Source organism: Oreochromis aureus, linkage group 23 (genome assembly GCF_013358895.1).
Source record: "Oreochromis aureus strain Israel breed Guangdong linkage group 23, ZZ_aureus, whole genome shotgun sequence".
Classification (NCBI taxonomy): Eukaryota; Metazoa; Chordata; class Actinopteri; order Cichliformes; family Cichlidae; genus Oreochromis; species Oreochromis aureus.
The window spans coordinates 21,693,599-21,713,031 of NC_052963.1; the positions used below are offsets into that span (position 1 = coordinate 21,693,599).

The 19,433-nt window shown below is 41.4% G+C and overlaps 1 non-coding gene across 1 annotated transcript; it reads right to left on the reverse strand.

Annotated features, from left to right (window-relative positions):
* Window positions 1-14,486: 14,486 nt before the first annotated feature.
* trnap-agg lies at window positions 14,487-14,559 on the reverse strand. The gene has a single exon. It is a non-coding gene; the product is annotated as a tRNA-Pro (tRNA).
* Window positions 14,560-19,433: the final 4,874 nt, after the last annotated feature.

The following is a 19,433-nucleotide window of genomic DNA, read 5'->3' on the forward strand; positions in this document are numbered from 1 at the left end:
CCAAGGTAACAGACGAAAGCAGTCGATCTACAATTAAAGGACATATAAACATAAAAATACAACCGCCTTCACTTTCGCCTCTGCGCTGCAGCTGTTTGAACTGTTTGCTCTACATTACGGTTACATGGCCACTTTATAACAAAATACAACTTTTGGGTTTATTTGTGATTCTTTTCCCTCTTGTCCATCGGCTATTTGATTTAAAACAAAGTTATAGTGACTCAGAACTCATAACATAAATCAAAAAAGAGAGTTGCACAGCAAGGCATAAAAGCAATGCATTTGAATAAACTACCACAGGCTCATTTGGCACATAAAGCAACAAATTCTGGCGGATGTTAGTTTTTTTTTTTTCCATGGAAAACGCCAATATTTCTATAAAGACTAAATAAATACTTGCTACCCAATAAATACCAATGAGGCTTGAATGTCGTGGACGCCCTCAGGTCGAAAATCAGCAGCAGTTTGCTTTCAGTTTGGCTAACTCTATTGAAAACGTCTAAATCAAGCCTGTCGATGGCTATGTGTGGACGGAGATGCTACCAGTATACAAACTCTAACTGGACAAAGTTAAACACAGTAACAATAATTTCATGGCTACAACAGTTCTTAAAATACACAGTTACAAAGTTATTCACGATTAGGATAAAAACCATAAGTTAAAGAGGTCTATCCCAACATACTGTGAATGCAATTTCACATTCACGTATACGGTTTTACGTACGAACAAAGTTCAGGTAGTACAAGCTAAAAAGTTTGGCCGTCTTTGGATTTCAAAGGTAGTCAGTGCATCAAAAGACACGTGCGCATGCAAGACCGTCACGTCCTAGGAAATTAATAGGTGTGTTTATGTGATTGCAACATAAGAGTAAAAAAATGAAGCAGTTTTTAACAGTAACGCTACCCAGCCTTGTTAAAGGTGTCTGCTGATTTGAATGCAAACAATACTGTGAGACCACGCGTTTCAGCGTCAGCTTTCATTCGATTTAGTGCAATACTTAAAGAGTCTGACATGTATGCGTGCATGCAGCCTTTATCGACAAGTGTTCGAAAGAAGAATCGCTGTGGTGCAATTCCAAATGAAATCCCTGGGCTTTGGACACAGGATGCAGATGCACATGTTCTCTTAAATTCAGAACGATCTGTCTCAGAAGCGAGATTCCCCTCTCACTGTTCAGATTACCACTTCTTCTACTGTATTTGTTCCTCTTTAAATGACACCAGCTGAGATGGACTGAATGTTCAAACGTCTATGGAATTAAACACATACAAACATGCTTCTCCTCATCCAACTATAAGATTAGAATGGCAATAAGTCAGAGCTTCTCACAGCCTGCGAGGAAAAGACGTGCATCCAAATTTTGCTCGGGCTGAGGCTTCTTTCCAATCCTTGCTTGGATTCGTGCTCATTCATACCAGATATTTTTCTTTTTTTTTTTTGAAAAGAAGTGCTGGAAATGAGCAGTCCCAGACTTAATGAACAGCTTTACACATTATTAATGGTTGTTGATCAAAATCACCATGGCGACCGGAAAGCAGCAGGTCACGTCGACATTCAAGCCAACTGCTTTCTGTGTTACTCTTTTCCCTCCCCGCAGCTCTCTGTGTCACTCCATCCTCCTAAGCGCTCAAATGGGCGAAAGCGCCGCCAGAAAAGTACATTTTTTCCTGTCCGACAGTGGATTGGCTGCCCGTGGAGAGGGGGATTGTGGGAAGGCAGGGCGCCGAGGCTCTGATGTTGTGTGGCCGTTGGCATCGTTTAGATGCTCTGCCCCCAGGACCGATGGCATTACTAAAGATTACCGCGCCACACTTGGCAGCAGTGTGTGCGATTTTATTGTGTGTCTGTGTGCGTGTGCTGTGAGACTGGGTGTATGTGTTCAAGCATGTGCACTCGGTCCTATGCTTAGAGGTGAATGGACCTGAGTGTGTGTCTGTGTGTGTGAAATTTCTGTCCCCTCTGGACAGCTGGTGTGCCAAAGCCTGTTGAGCTGTTTGTCACACTTCTCTCACTCAGGAGAGCTCAAACGGCGAGCAGAGGCCTTTCACGGCTGACATGCTGGAGACTGTACTGACACACACACACACACACAGATTCACTTGCCTACTTATTTTAAGCAGCGATGATTGCACTGAAAAATTATAAGAACTGTTTGCCTCTGAGTCTTGTGCTATATTTTTGTTGGTCCAAATATCAGAATGTATTCCCTTGTGTAAGGTCGTGCAGGCTGTAAACTATCCTCTTGTTTAGCCAAATTCTCTGTGCTACTTAACCAGAAAAACTCTGAAGTTCATGAAGGCAGACCCGAATGAAGTGGCATGTCTTATTTATCAAAATGTACCTGAGTCTGCAGGTCCCAGGACTTTGCACAGTGATCACCAAAACAGCACCTGTAGCATTTGAACATGTCCATGTTCTTGTAGTTTCATGATGTTTGTGTGTACATTCCTGTTGAATGCATTAAAAAAAAGGGACATTTTGCTTTTAAACCCATGGGTAAACTGAATACATAGTATATACTAACTGCAAAGCAAATGCTGTGACTCTTGGTTTCCAGTAGTTTCAGTTAAAGTGGCTAAACCAGGAGTGAGTAGAGCTTGTCAAGCTCTGTGAAAAAAAAATCTACTCCCTTCCTGATTTTTTATTTTTTTTGTGCAAATTTGTCACAAGTACATGTTTCAAATACAAAATGCAGGCTGCTACTAGTACTACTGGTGATAGGACTGGATGAAGATATCTGGAGTTTTTCCCTGCCTGTGGAAGGCTGTCAGGCAAGGGTGTAGATTTGGCATGGACGGAAGGGACATGTCCCCACCAATATCCAGCGATTATTGAATTGTCCCCACCAATAATTTGATCTCTTCGAGTAAAGAAAAACAAACCCGATTGTAAGAAAAAAAAACGATCTGTCAACGTCTCATTCACCCAGCGCTGCACAAAGAGTTAAATTACGGTCTCTACTGGAGTCCTACCTCATGTGACAAATATGGCCATTGTGATAGGCTGTGCCTTTCAGGGAGCTCTGTTTAGTTTTAGCAGCGGCAAGCCTGCGCTGCGAGGACCTGCAAGGAGGAGAGGAGGATGGCAGCAAAAAGGAAGAACCTGGATATAAGAAAGTATTTTTCAAAGAAACCTGTAAGTCACTTAAAGTCAAGTTCACTCATACTCATACGTCATAATAACGTTACAGGCTATACTAAGCTTTGGCCCACATCAGTCTAAAATTGTAAGTAACCATGAATAACGTGTTTTGGAAACTAACTGCACAACAGGCAGCACTATTAGTTATCTCAGTCTCAGAGTAGCATTTCTAATTTTGATTGAAACTGTCAGAGAAAACGGCAGCCTCGAGCAAGCCAGGATATTAGTTTACAGAGGCTGTACCATGTCCACCAGGGGAGACTGGACAGTATAGATGTAAAACAAATATGCCAGCAGTTTGTCTCAGTTAACAAGAGGAGAAGGCATGTGTTTGGCTCCTTCACATAGTGGACATTGAGTTGTTGTGTGGGGCACCAGTAGTCCATGTCTGTTGCTGTAACAGTAGTTCATGTTTAGAGTAAAAAGTCCCAGCTCACTGATTTGATCGGGGCAACAGTGTGCCTAAAATGTTGCATAATTTTGCTGAGATATCTTTTACTTTGTGGTAATCTTAGATGAGTAGTTTTATGGACAAAACCCACCAGGTCATTCAGTGTTCCCTTAGTGCTAATGTGTAAGAGATGTTGGTGTACTATAACTGAAGTAATGTTGTTAAGTCATTAAAGTCATATTCTTTTTTGTCATGACTGTATTTGAAGCTATTTTTATAATCAGAGATGGGCAGTAACGCGTTACTTGTAACGCGTTACTGTAATCTGATTACTTTTTTCAAGTAACGAGTAATGTAAGGATTACTATTGCAAAAACGGTAATTAGATTACCGTTACTTTCACGTAGGAACGCCATGCTACTGCGTTACTAAAACCGTGATTTTTTTGCGAGAACGCCTCATGACAGTGACGTAAGCGAGTGCGCGACGCTCGTGACAACAGCTGTCTGCAGATCATAATATATCGAAAAGGGACAGAGTGTAGCATGCAGCGTTTAAAGCGTGGAAGTACTGACCTTATTTTGAGTTTGATTCCATAAAAGTGACAAAAACATTAGTGTCCGTTGTGCAGCGTGGAAGAAAACTACTTTTACAGCGAAAAACCCCTAAACTTCCAAGCAAGCACCGAGTGTACTACGACGTAATGTGAAATTCACAGAGAAACTCATGGATTCTTCCACTGACCGCTGCAGCACACCTGCACCAGGGTAAACCTCCTCCGCCTACCCCAGTCCTGCTTTACAGGTGAAAATAGAGCAACAGGACCGCTAGTCTTTGATTTTATTTATTTTCTGCTGTGTTTTACTTGCATCTATTTGAAAGAGTGAGTGTAAACACAAAAAATATTTTATTTTATATGCTGGAATGTGCAGAAAATAGGTTTAAATGTTAAACAAATTTCTTCCAGTCAGAGAATGTTGCATATAATTTAATTTTGCTTGATGCATAAAGTTAAAAGATTAAAACTAATAAAACAAGTTTTAAAAAGAGACTTTTCCATTTGATTACATTTTGTATGATGAATTATGCAGAAAAAGTAGAATTGGGCTGAAAGATCTATCGCTTTATCACCTATTCAGGTTGTAAATCGTGTTTTTAAAAAGTAACTAAGTAACTAAGTAACTAAGTAATTGATTACTTTTGAAAATAAGTAATCAGTAAAGTAACGGGATTACTTTTTGGGGGAAGTAATCAGTAATTAGTAACTGATTACTTTTTTCAAGTAACTTGACCAACACTGTTTATAATACTCAGAGACATGGCCAAGGTAAGAAAGGCTGAAAGACGACCACCACTGAACAAGACACACAAGCTGAAACGTCAAGACTGGGCCAAGAAATATCTCAAGACTGACTTTTTCTAAGGTTTTATGGACTGATGAAATGAGAGTGAGTCTTGATGGGCCAGATGGATGGGCCCGTGGCTGGATTGGTAAAGGGCAGAGAGCTCCTGTCCGGCTCAGACACCAGCAAGGTGGAGGTGGAGTACTGGTTTGGGCTGGTATCATCAAAGATGAGCTGGTGGGGCCTTTTCGGGTTGAGGATGGAGTCAAGCTCAACTCCCAGTCCTACTGCCAGTTTCTGGAAGACACCTTCTTCAAGCAGTGGTACAGGAAGAAGTCTGCATCCTTTAAGAAAACATGATTTTCATGCAGGACAATGCTCCATCACACGCAGCGTCCAAGTACTCCACAGCGTGGCTGGCAAGAAAGGGTATAAAAGAAGAAAAACTAATGACATGGCCTCCTTGTTCACCTGATCTGAACCCCATTGAGAACCTGTGGTCCATCATCAAATGTGAGATTTACAAGGAGGGAAAACAGTACACCTCTCTGAACAGTGTCTGGGAGGCTGTGGTTGCTGCTGCACGCAATGTTGATGGTGAACAGATCAAAACACTGACAGAATCCATGGATGGCAGGCTTTTGAGTGTCCTTGCAAAGAAAGGTGGCTATATTGGTCGCTGATTTGTTTTTGTTTTGTTTTTGAATGTCAGAAATGTATATTTGTGAATGTGGAGATGTTATATTGGTTTCACTGGTAAAAATAAATAATTGAAATGGGTATATATTTGTTTTTTGTTAAGTTGTCTAATAATTATGCACAGTAATAGTCACCTGCACACACAGATATCCCCCTAAAATAGCTAAAACTAAAAACAAACTAAAAACTACTTCCAAAAACATTCAGCTTTGATATTAATGAGTTTTTTGGGTTCATTGAGAACATGGTTGTTGTTCAATAATAAAATTATTCCTCAAAAATACAACTTGCCTAATAATTCTGCACTCCCTGTATTTCTCCTTTTTTTTTTTTTTATCAAGAAGCAAAGACAAAAAGTAAAAACAAAGAAACAGGGCAGGGTTCAGTGGTTGAATCATCCATCCCCACCAATGCCAAAACCAAATCTACGCCCTTGCTGTCAGGCCACTGTTAACCTCAGCTGTCAATGCTGGGTGAAAAGCGTCTTCACTCTGAAGGAGGCTGTTAAACTTTGTGAAAGAAGACCGATGTAAGTCGATGAGTCAATGAAGCTCACCAATGAAAACAGCACTGAGGTGAGTTACTGAGGATATCCTGAACTTTTCTGCCAGCAAGGACCGCTGTTTTTGCTGCTGTTAGCTACTGTTAGCCTCTGTTAGCTGCTGTTAGCCGTTAGTGAAACTTTCTTTGAAGTGGATCTAACTTTTTTGGAAGCTGAGTTACTAAGTGTAAGCTCTCATAGGATGTGAGACTGTAATCAAACTGTTTTTAGTGGGAAAGTGGGATTTTTAGAACACTCAAGCCTAACATTAGCTGCATCATGCTAACATGTCTAATCTGCTGACTAAACTAATTGTGACAGTATTGAGAGTAAATAAGGATGCTTCCACAAACCTTTAACCCCAAGCTTATATTCATAATACATTTTTATGAGAATGCATCAGTTTATTGGAAAATGTATTTGTACACCATTCTATTTACATTTACATGCAGTATCCTTTTTTTCTTTAAGATAAACTAAAAAAATTACTTACTGTACCTTTAAGGGTTTTATTTCGATAACAAAAAGTTTTTCCTTCTCTTAGCAACCACACAGGAGAGGTGTGAGCTACCTCCAATAGTTGTGACACATGGTATAGTTTCAGAAATCTGACATTTTACTGAAATTTTGCAGAAGTGCTCATAGCAGCTACACGCTGCCTTCTTTCCAGCTGCCACAAAACGTGAGGAGCAGCCTGGCAAGTAGTAGTTTAGCACGTCTGCTCAATTGTGCTGTAATGGATACAACGTTGTCAAAAATGTACTCCCATACAGTTCAGGAACAATTTACAATCAAGTAAAGTAGATTTATGTCATAAAATTATCACTAATCTGAAGACAGACAAGATCACACCAGTTTTGGAGCGACTGCATCCGTGTACGTGTGTGTGCAGGTGCTCGCTGAAAAGTACAGTTTACAGTGTGTGTGGATCCATGCACATGCAGTACATCCGTGCACATGAGTATGCTTCCTGTGCTGAGGTCTGCATGCATGTCTGTGGATGCAGCATTTGTCTCTTTGTGAATGCATTCCTGCATAAGCAATTCTCTAAGTATTAATTTGAAACTGCTAATCCTTTTTATGTTCCCCTCCTATTCCCTAAAGCTGCAAGGCTCTCATGGCTGTGAATGGTACAGCAGGGGCACACATAAGCACATGTGTACACATAAGCACACATCATCTGTCATGCTTAGTGTGGCCTTTTGTTAACCTCATACATGTCAGTAAATAATTATCAGGATATTTTAACATTTTATATATTAAAGTTTATGTGTCCATCTGTTTAATAGTCTATTTATAGGCACTTTCATTGGACATATTTAAACTTTTATATTTTCATGTTGATATCAATCTAATTCTTTTATACTTTTTAATTTAACTAAACTGATGTTAAGACAATACCCACATGCTGTATATAAAAGATTGAAACAAAATTCACTGGTTCATGGACCAGTGGCGTGTCCAGCGGGGTGGCCTGGGGCGGCACAGGCCACCCCCCCAACCAGACTGGCCACCCCAGGTGCCACCCCGAAGTTAAAACAATAAAATTCAATGAAATAGCAAACATACGATTATGTTTTCACAGTGAAGCTCAGATATCCGAGTGTAAGTGAATGCAGCATCGGCTTCTGCACTATGAGCATCACTTTAGCAAAGGTAGGAGAGCCAAGCACGAAACACGGCACCGCAGAAAACAATTCTTTGGCGAAAGAAAATGAGGAGAGAATAAATGTCCCTGTAAGTAATATTAAGTTTGTTGAGTTTAGTAAACTTCGGTAAAATTAGAATACCAAGGAAAAAATAACACTTAAAGAATTATTGCAACCGTCGAATATATCAGACAGTAGGCTACTGGGGGGAGCTAACATAAGAGTTATGAGTTATAAGATATAATCCAAGTCGTAACATAGCTGTATGGAGCTGCAGATTTGGTTGCAGGTTAACATAGCTGGACTGGTCATCGGGCAAACCGGGCTCATGACTTTTTTTTTTTTTTGTAACGGCATGAACAATGAGAGGTGGTGGATTGGCCAGATGCTGGTCGATGTGTAAAACTAATTCAGTTTTTGGTGGCTGTGGCGGAGCTTCCACAGAGGCCAGCTGGTGGATGAGGGAAGGGGAGGCAGGAGGAGAAACCCGAGGCGGCCGCTGGTCCGAGTGTCAGGTGAACTGAACTTCAGGTAAGAAATTATGACCTGCAGTCTCTCTGGGTCAGATATAAAACAAGTTTAGGTGGAGTTTATTTTCGTTGTGCTGACTTTTTACAGTCAGTTACAGTAATTCGTACTGCGTGAGCTAGCATGACGGAGTTTCTATACAGTTGGGTGGGTGGGTGCTGTGATGTTATTGATAGTGAACTTTATTCATAAGTTTAGTTAGTAGAGTTTCCAACGGCTCCTTCAAAATGGAATGGTCCCTCATTCAGAGAAAATATTACACGTTTCGTATTGAGCTGAGAAGAGACGCAGTTTGTCCCGTACTTTCGCTACAATGAAAAAGACACAAAGCTGGAGTTATTCTGTGTCTTTGCTGCACAGCTGCCTCTTCTTCTCTCATTCTCTCCCTCCCTCTCCTGTTCCTACTTCAATCATGAAACTGATCAATGATCAGCTGATCGGCTTTTCTCTCTTGTTTGTTTAAGACTCACTTTGCGCCAGAAAGAGGAAACCAGTGGATGTCGCGCTAAACAACAGCAGCATGTTTAAGCTTGATCAGCTGTTGTTAGAATTTATTTAATATTTCTTTCTAGTATCAGCTGATGTTTGCTGGAGCCACAGCTGTAAAGCTGCTGGTCATGATATCGGTTTGTATATCTGGTGAGAGGGAAACATGAAGATGAAACCAGGAGATGTCCTTACTGAATCATCAGAGCTGAACAGGTGATGGAGAAACAGGTTTACCTTTTAGGTGACATGAATGAGTTGAAGGGAAGTTATCAACTATTTCTGAGAGACAAATAACACCAGGATCCTTTTCTACGTAGCTGACAGCTGGTAACTGTGCAGGGGCGGATCTAGCAAAGTTATGCCAGGGGGCCAGGTAGGGCATTAACAGGGAAAGGGGGGCACAAAGAAATACTCTACTTTCTTATTATCATTTAAAATATCTAGCTTTTATTAAATAATTATCTGAATCTTGCAAACAAAGTTTTTATCTGATGTAAAATGTATAGAAATCATACATATACCAAAAAGACAGCGTACATCACTGTCACAACAGCGTTTGTTTTCATTCAAAGGCTTTATGGCTTTAATACCTGGTGGGCCGGTCTCTGGTCAAAATGCCCAATTTTTTTGTCCCAGTCCAGCCCTGCAGGTTAATACTGGCAGTGTCACCATGCCAGCTGACTGTATTTCATCATCAGCCAGTGTTGTTCTTTATACATCAGTATTACCAAAGTTTACCATAAGGCAGCATAGAAAGTATTTACTTGCTTTCAGGTTTCATTCAAATGTTAGTCTTTTCATTTGTTTCCCCACTTTTTTCCTGTTTCAAAATCAAACACCAGTTTGTAAGAAGATTATCTTCTGTTTTTAATAGGCAGATAAAGTTAACATAATAATAAACACTGACAAAGCACTGATTGTATCTCTTGTACTTTATCAACGCAGTATCTAAAAACTTTGCACCATAGTGGTTAAAATCTCATTCTAATAAGAGTTAAAAGCGCATTCGGTTATTAGGTTTTTAGGGTTATTGAATGATGGTTAACGGTTGGTAGATTTTTTTTTTTAAACATTATCTGCCAATTACATCTGCCACCCTTCTCCAAATCTGTGCCCCTACCTGGCCCCCCCAACAAAAATTTTCTAGACACGCCACTGTCATGGACTAACATTTTTATGCTTTAACTTCATCTTTTTGGGCGTCTTCGTTGTTTGGAGGCAGAGATGATGAAAATTAGGCACGAAGATGGAGTGCTGTTAGCTAAGGTTAGCTAACTTATGCTACAGGGGTTGGAGACTGCTGCATGACCAACATGAGCGTCACTCCAAACAACTGTTTCAGAACAATTTTTCTCATCTAAAGAATATTTCTAAACTTAAACTACTGGAGTTAAAGGCTGAGCTTGAGATGATTATTTGGATTATTGTAACAGTCATTTTATTTGTTTCAACAAATCAGCTTTGAATCGCCTTCAGACTGTACCGAACACTGGGGCAAGACTTTTAATTTGGCTTGTCTTTGGTTTCCACTTTAAATATCTCTGACCTGCTGAAATCTCGCTCTTCTTCCTGAGCTCTCAGGTCTTCAGGTCAAACGTACTTGTTAAAAAATGTGTTGGCATCGAGCTTTTCAAGCAGCAACACCAAGGTAGGAATTCTCTTCCACTGTGTTTTTGCTGTGCAGACTATTTTAAAGAGCCGCTGAAGACATTTTTATACAGAAAAGGTTTTAATTAAATTATTAATGTTGTATTTTATTGTTTTGCATTATTCTTATATCTTAAATTTGTATTTCTCTCTGGATTGCTTGCAATCTTTTGCTGGAGGTGAAAAATTCCTGTAAAACCACAGATTTTTCTTGGTTGAAGGAGGTTGCCATCCTGTTTTCACTCTAATGAGATTGAGCCATTGCTTAGCATCACACACCCATAGACTGTGTAGATACTTCACCCCAATTGGTTGCAGCAGATGTCCGTCCCTCGCTGAGCCTGGCTCTGCTGAAGTTTTCTTCCTGTTAAAAGGGAGTTTTTCCTTCCCACTGTCACACTGTCAAAGTGCTTGCTCACAGGAGGTCATATGATTGTTGGCATTTTCTCTCGTTTTTGTATTACAATATAAAGCGTCTTGAGGCAACTGTTGTTGTGATTTGGTGCTATATAAAAAAAATGAATAGATATGTGTTAAACTGATATGGAAACCTGATAATGGGGTTTAATTTTACTCACTCAGAAAAAAGAAAATACCTTTCAGATGCTCTTTTATCAGATTGATTTTTTTTTTACAATTAGGTGCATATCAAACCAAATTATTACTTAGATCATTGCGGTTAAAATTGCTCCAAAACACACCAAACACATAGTTGGCACCTGTTTATTACCATTGATTCCCCCTGTACATTTCCGGCTACTTTTTTACTGGAGTTTTCGAATTCGTCAGTTAGAGAATATTAAACCTTGTCTCACTGTAAGGAAAATAATCATAGCATCAATATAAGGACTCACAAATGTCATAAATTCCTGGAGGGAGATTATTGAAACTATCCGAATTGACACAAGGGAATGTACAAGGAAGTGGAAAAAACTGGAGGGACAAATATGTTTGCACCTCAAAAAAACTGAGCACAAGAACGAGCGAGGACCCGGGAAGGATTTTATTTTTTTCTTCCACGTGGAACATCATATAAAACACCAAGACAAGACCACACGGTGATTAACACCAGCAGTAACTGCACAAGCAGAAGCATAAATACTGACATCGACACTGGCAACATACATAGGTTACCTCATACACTCCATAAAGATCCTTGGCAGAAGTCTAAATCGGGTCTTTTGCAGACGGCCTCAAGTGGCCACTGGAGGAACTGCAGTTTCTGCTGCTCACTTAATTCTTTTCTAATCCCAAAGGTTGCTGCTTGGTCAGAACCAGTTTAAACAGAAAACTGTCCAGTGCTTTACTATGAATCTGAGTTCTGCTACTGAGGAGCTATTTTGAGCTTTTCCCTGGCACCCATTCATTTTTTTTTCCACAGATAACTTTAAGTGACTCAGAGCTGATGCACTCCTGTGACTTGAAACTCTGGTGCTGGCTGACTCATCAGCACAAAGAGATGAGTAACCAGTTAGAAAACATATGGTTTGTTTTAAGTGTGATCCTAAAAAACTAACTATGACTAAAGTGCATGTTTGTGATGCTTTGTGTGAGCTGCAGAAACTCATAAATAACACTCTATTTCTTTTTGGATGAATGACGCCGCAGTTTTGACGAAATTTTGCTACTGGTTCACCTCGCTGACTGCTGCAGTCTTCCATAATTAAAAGCAGTGGGCTATAAATGATATGTGATCGCTCTCGTGTTCGGGAGTAAGAATGTTTGCATTTCACGCAACGGTGAATATAACCGACAGAAAAAAATATAACGGGGGAAGACCAAAAACACCAGAAATGGAAAGAAGGTAAAAAGATACAAAAGGAGAAAGCGAGAAGAGGGGATGGGGAACACAGGAAGGATGAAAAGTTGTTATTTTTGGTAAAGAGCGGGAGTTAGAGAAGCACATGTTAAACAGAGCTGGACGGAAGAACGTGTGCAGGAGGTGAGAACGTAGCAGAAGAAGGGGGGAAAAGGAGAGGGTGAAAGAGAGGAGACGTCCTCTCTGCTTTCAGATCCATGAGCTCCAGAGCAGTAAATTTGTCGCCATTTCACAGCCGTCAGCCGGGGCCAGTAAAACGGCGGCGGCGGCGCTGAGAAGACAGACCCCGGGGGGCCGAGGTGAGCCTGAAGGACGAGCTGTCCCTCGCACACACACTTGCTCTTTTTCTCACTAACACAGTTTTTCTGCTTTTTGCCGCTCTCACACACACTTACGCACAGGCGTCCTTACTCCCCTCTCTCTTCACACCCAATTTCTCTCGTCAATTTGCCTTCTTTTGCTCTTTTTTTTTTCACTTTCGCTCACACTCGTGTACCACCGCTCCCGATGAGGGAAAACCCCTGGTGTCCGAGAGGAGTCCGGAGGCGCCTACAGATCCCAGGGAGCCTTGCTGTGGGACTACGAGGGTCGCGGCCTGGAGGCCCCAAAGTCCCATCCTTCATTTCCCCTCATTTGGAAAAAGGACGGGCAGGAAGTTCCTTGGGAGAAAAGGAAAAAAAAATATCGCAGGATCACAGAAATCAAGGGCAACCGTGTTAAGATCAGGAGTGTGTGTGTGTGTGTGTTCGCAACACAATGGGAAAAAGACAGAGTGTGAGAGATAAAGCGTATTAGGGGGTGTTTGGGAAGACGAGCGAATGACCCATAAAGATATAAAGAGGCTGGCGGTGTGAGTTTTCCGCAGGCTTTATCCATTAAACTGAGTCCCATGGCTCAGAAATGACAGATAATACACACTGTGACTGCTTGTCACAATTCCTCTGTCGGCCCTGACGGCCAGTCGGTCAGCGCACATGTAGTGTTAAAACACTGGAGAGGAATTTAGAAAAGTGGGACAAAGACGGACAAAGAATATGACACAAAAATCTGACAGCAGATTTAACTATTTGGGTGTAATAATCACAGGAAATGTGTTCATATTTCTGTCTATTGTAAGGAGAAGAGTGCAGTCAAAGTCCTCGAAGCTAGCTTCAATCAGGTTCCTGCATGGAACCATCTTCATCTTCAACACAATCAGTTAGCCCTATGTGATACAAAATGCCAGGAAAGGTGTTAAAAGTCTTCATAAAGTCTGATTAAATTGAACACAGACGGGTATTGTGGGATATTTCATCACTTTCCAGCATATCAAGAGATTTCTTAACAATTTACAGTGCAAAAAACTTAAACATTTATGACAGGCATCGTGCTTCGGTGTATTTCTGCAAACTGAGACATTTACAAGAAACCAATCAGAAACCATAAAAAACAGATGTCACCCAATGGTTTAGGTCTCATTTGGGTGTCTCCACTCGTTTTTTACCAGTGCGTGTGGATGCTGAATAAACTCACCAACCACAATATTAGGTATATTTGTTTAACTGTGTGTTAATGCAAATATGCAATCAGCCAATCACATGGCAGCAACTCAGTATATTTAGGAATGTAGACACGGTGAAGACAGCCTGCCGAAGTTCAATCTTTGCATCAGTATGGGGAAGAAAGTTGTTTTAAGAGACTTTAAATGTGGCATCGTTGTTGGTCTGATTATTTGGCCTGTAGATGTCAGAGGTCAGAGGAGAATAGCCAGACTGCAGAAGTAATTCAAATAACCACTTGTTACAACCAAAGTATGAGAAGAAGAAGCAGAAGAGCATCTCTGAAAGCACAACATGTCAGACTTTAATTCAGAAGACCACACCAGGTGCCCCTTCTGTCAGATAAGAGCAGGAAAACGGACCTACAATTCACACGGGCTCACCAAAAATAGACAACGGAAGATTTAAAAAATGTTGCCTGGTCTTCTTTAGTACCAACTGAGCATCATTGCTGACCACAGTGTACCATCTTCTGATAAATGTTTCCAGAAGGATAACACACCAAAGCTCATATCATCTCAAACTGGTTTCTTGAACATGACAATAAGTTTTCTGTGCTCAAATGGCCTCCACAGTCACCAGATCACTATGAAGATTCGATTCAGGGTTCAATAACTATCTAAAAGTCCTAACAGAGGATGGTTTCGATCCATCGACTTCTGGGCCCAGCATGCTTCCACTGCGCCACTCTGTTGAAAGGCACCCCAGATGGGATTCAAACCCACAATCCCTGGCTTCCTAAGCCAGGGCCTTATCCATTAGGCCACTGGGGCTGCACCTTCTGAAAAGCAAATGGTGCGCTATCCTGGTACCAGGAAGTTGTACCTAATAAAGTGTAAATGTATGTTGTCTAAATACAACATACATGACTGAACACACGGGAACACAACCATCAAGCACAGTCTGATTGGACACCAACCATCTTTATCATCACATAAAGGCCCCCAGAGTGGACCCAGTGCTTTTTCCTGCTGTGTGCTATATGTGTGAAAGGGAAAACTGGTAAATATCTCAAAGTTCATGGATAATGAACTTTGCACAAGTCATTCTTTTTCTCTTGCACAAATGTTTGACTTTTCTTCTTCTGCGCTTTTGTCTGTGAAGTGTTAAAAATACTTTTTTTTCAGCTTGTTTGTATTGACAGTCTGTCATGCATGCCAATTTTCTTTTTTTTTTAATTTACAAACTGCTGTGCCCTGCACACAAAAAAGCGAAACGGCACAAGTGTTTTCCATTTACACCACCAGTGCATAGCTGGCGCTTTGTGTGATCACTCGAATGTACTTTACTGAAGCAAAAACCATTGTCTTTTTTCTGTTTTTCTTTTAACTTAAAAAGGAGATTGCACGCACTGTTAGCTTTCAAAAGAGCAGCATAATGTGTTACAGGTTTGGCGTGAAGTTTTGCGGTTAGTTTGTTGAGTTTTGAAAAAAAAAAAAAAAGTTTGAAAGATAGCGTCCCCAACAATCAGAAAACAAAGTGTGACAGTCTGTAAGGCAGGACAGCTTTCCCCTTTTCCTCTTTTAATCTGGTTTGGACCGCAGATACATCACAGATGAGTTAAATCATAGCACATAATCACTCAAATGTCCAAACACTTGTGAGCCTCTGTGGATTTTTGTCCCAGCTTTGGTAAATTTGTGACGAATTAAGTAAAAAGAAGAAAAAAAGGAGAAAATCAACATTAACACTTGTTCAATGCTGTGACCGGTGCTGAAATATCTGTTCTTGTGTCCTGCAGGGCTCCCAAAGATACGGCCGCAAACAGATGTAGCACGGGGCGATCAGGTGCCCTGCAGGAGGCGGAGGTCCTACAAATAGATGGAGGCGTGTGTGCCAGCAGGGCAGCACAGGGCCAGGCTGTCTGAATCTCGTGACAGCCACTTGTCACTCTCCCCTCAGACCATCTGGGCCCTTTTCTCTGTCTTATCTACGCGCACACACACACACACACACACACACACATATAAGCACAATGCACCAATGGGAGCTGGTGGTGACAGTGGAGATGGCGGGGGTTGGGAGGGCAACAGATGCCAGTTTCTCCACGTTTGTTTCCCTCCGTGCTTTTCACCTTCCCACCTCTCTCCATCCATCACTTCCTCCTTTTGTCAGTCCCTCTGTCCCCTCCTTCAGTTTCTTCCTACCTCACTTACTTCCTCTCCTCTATTCCCTTCTGTTTTCCACCCTTCGTACTTTACTTTTACCTTCCGCACGTCACTCGTCTCTCCTTCATTCGTGCCATCATGTTTAGGCCAGCTGGCAGCTCACACTCCTCACCGCACTCTTACCCTCGCCCGCCCGCTCTGAGCCATATGCTAACACTGACCTCCACCATTGCATTAGACCAAAGATGGAGTTTTTTTCTACACAAGCCACTCTCGTGGGGAGATGAACAGTTCTACAGGGACTAATAACTCTCAAGGTGCAATATGTGGTGCCGCAATAGTTCAGCGACACCAGAGAGACCGGCAGAAGCGAACATCTGCATGTGGCACAGACGGGTTTCTTTACTCCAGAAAGCTGACTTGTTAACATGTCTCACAGATAGCAAAGTGGTGCAAGAACACGGCACTAATGTCAAGATGATGTTGAAATATTGCTCATATCTATTTCAGGCATTTGAGATCATGTAATGAATACTTGGTGACTTCATGCTGTGGTCTGTTAAGTTTAAGATGCAGTGCTGTGAAAAAGCATTTGTAGCACTGATTTCTTAGTTGCTGTTTTTTGCATATTTATCACATGTACATCTTTCAGGTAATCAAACTAATTTAATATCAGGCAAAGATAACCCGAGCAAATACCGTTTTTAAATGATGATTTCATTTATTAAGGGGAAAAAAAGTTATCCAAAAGTACCTGGCCCTGTGTGAAAAAGTGATTGCCCCTCTTGTGAATCACAAATTAGCTGCAATTAACTATCATTTTTGGAAAGTTCAGTTTCCCTAACCACGCCCAGGTCCTGCTGAATCAATAAATTGCTTAAATAGAGCCTGTCTGATGAGTGAAGCAGGGTAAAAGATCTCAAAAAGCAACACTTCATGCCGCTATAAAGAAACAACTGAGAAAGAAGTGACCGGCCAACCAAAATTACTTCAAGCACACATCAAAGACTCATCCACGGGCACTGATGTGGGAAGTCAGTGCCCAGGAAAGGTCCCTATTTTAATCAGTGGAGTGTAAAACAACTTAATAAATATTTTCAGAGTTAAGATTCACTTCACAAAGAGAATGCATACAGCATAAGCTTTGGTCCACAAAATAAAAGCAGGACCTAAATATAATATATTAACTCTTACTAAATATATAAACTCTTGCCATTTGTGTACTTTAGTGTATTAAGGTGTTTAATTGGGAGCCTATCCAGCTTAGCCACTGCGCCCCCGGTTGCCCTGTCGGGTGGTCCAGTCTGACTGAGCTGCTAATTCCAAGTTCAGGTTTTAAATCAGTGATTATTTCACTTGCAACACATTTATCAAACATACACCTCTCCAGAAAAACCAGACTGTACTTACTGAGCTGTACTAACTGGCATTACTCCTTTTACTTGAAGTACTTGGAGGTAACCTGAGAGCCTTCCCTTCTTTCCTTACATCCTCACTCCTCTTTCCTCTCGTGAACACTTGCACATCTTTGTCCTGCTCCTCCACTCCTTCTTCTTCTCTTCAGGGAGGACGGTCCATCACCATGCGAGACACATAACCAGTCCCAGCCTCAAGTGACAGCATCACACACACACACACACAGAAACCCATGAGCTGTCCATGCACATACACACACTACTCTCCATCCGTCACATTTACATTTCAAACTGCCTGCGCTTCCACCAACACATCCATTATTTACCAGCCTCTGGCCAAAGAGGAGAGCACCGTATCCACACTCCCCAGGTGGTGAGTGTGTGTGTCAGGGACTAGTACTCCATACTTCTGCACTTCCTCTATGCTACTTCCCTCAGCAGCTTGCAATTATATTTTCTTAACTTCATAAGCGACATTTTTTCCTTCCTTTCCTCATTTTGCTCCTGTTGCCGCCTTCTTGCTTTTCGTCCCCGCACTCGATCTTTTAAAAGTCGATTACGGGCCGTTTGGTACCAACAGCAGTGTCAGAAATATTGTACATCACTGGAATTCGGCACAAATGAAAAGTCTCAGTGGAATTTTTTTTGTTTTTTTATTTTCGAAGAAAGAAGTTTTGAAAAGCAACGAAATTAAATCTGCTTTAGCTTTGTTAAAGCAACAACAGGAAGTGACTGTTTTTTAGCTTCTTCTCCAGACTGTGCCGTTTTTGTCTGTTAACACAGTTCTAGTTAGTTTCCTTCATTGTAAGTTTTAGGTAACCTGCTGCATTGGCACATATAAATGTTTACATGTGTGATTCTATGTGTGGATTTGCATGTATGTCCTTGCGCTTTCACGTGTGATTCATGCTTCACACCCTGACCGCTGTCTCCGAGCGTGCGTGTCCGACTGTGCGCACGTTAGCTCGAGACGTGCGCGATTCACACTCCTCACCACGTCAAAACCGACGAGGCAGGAAGAAGATAGAGGAACCGACACATTCTGTCGATCTTGCACACACCTCCTTCTTGCTGTTTTTCTAGCCTCTCTGCACCTCCTCCGCATGAGGTGAGAGCTCAGAACGACATGTTGACTCTCATTTGTAAATTGCGTATACTAACGATTAATCCCTCATGTTGTTATTTTTGCCTTTTTTTTTTGTCTTTAAGACAATTTGTTGATCTCGAGAAGTAACCTGCGTGCACTTGGTAACCTCTTGTTGTTATTTCGTGACCAGTTGACAAGTTGTTTAGGTGAACAACTACAAACCTCCAAGGTTGATAAATGGCAAAGTCATTAACATCTATGAGTCTGGAAAGGGTTACAGAGCCATTTTCAAGGCTTTGAGACTCCAGTGAACCACAGTGAGAGCCATTATCTACAAATGCAGAAAACTTGGAGCAGTGGTGGACCTTCCCAGGAGTGACCAGCCTACTAAAATTGCTCCAGCGACGACTCATCCAGTAGGTCACAAAAGAACCCAGAACAACATCTAAAGAACTGCAGACTTCACGTGCCTCAATTCAAATTCAACAATAAGACAGAGACTGGGCAACAACGGCATCCATGGGAGAGTCAAAGGAGAAAACCACTGGTGACTTGATGATCCCCAAGAAAATATTCTGTGGACTGATGAGACAAAAACTGAACTTTTTGGAAGGTTTGAGTGAAAGATCAAATGAGAGTCAACATGTTCCAAGTTTACACTTTTAGCCATTTTTTAATCATTTTTTTAAAGCAGTTCTTTGATCTTGAGGAGTAACCTGAAGTGCAAGGAATACCTGAAATCCCTCTTGAATCGATGTATTTGTTAATGCGTCAGTCACACATGCTTAGAGACTGGTCCGTGATCTCCCGGCAACTTCTGGTTGTGTATTTCCTGACTGGCTGACGAGTGGTTGGTAAAATTTGGCGGATGCCGCTAAGTGAAATCAGTCAAAGAGCGTGCTATACTAAAAACTCTTAAACTTAAATGCACATACAGCAAAAATGGATGAAGGGACAATGGTCCAGGTTTCAAGAGCTATAAAACCTGCGTTAGGCATTGGTAGTGGGAGACCTCACAGGTTTGTTAGCCAGTAGGC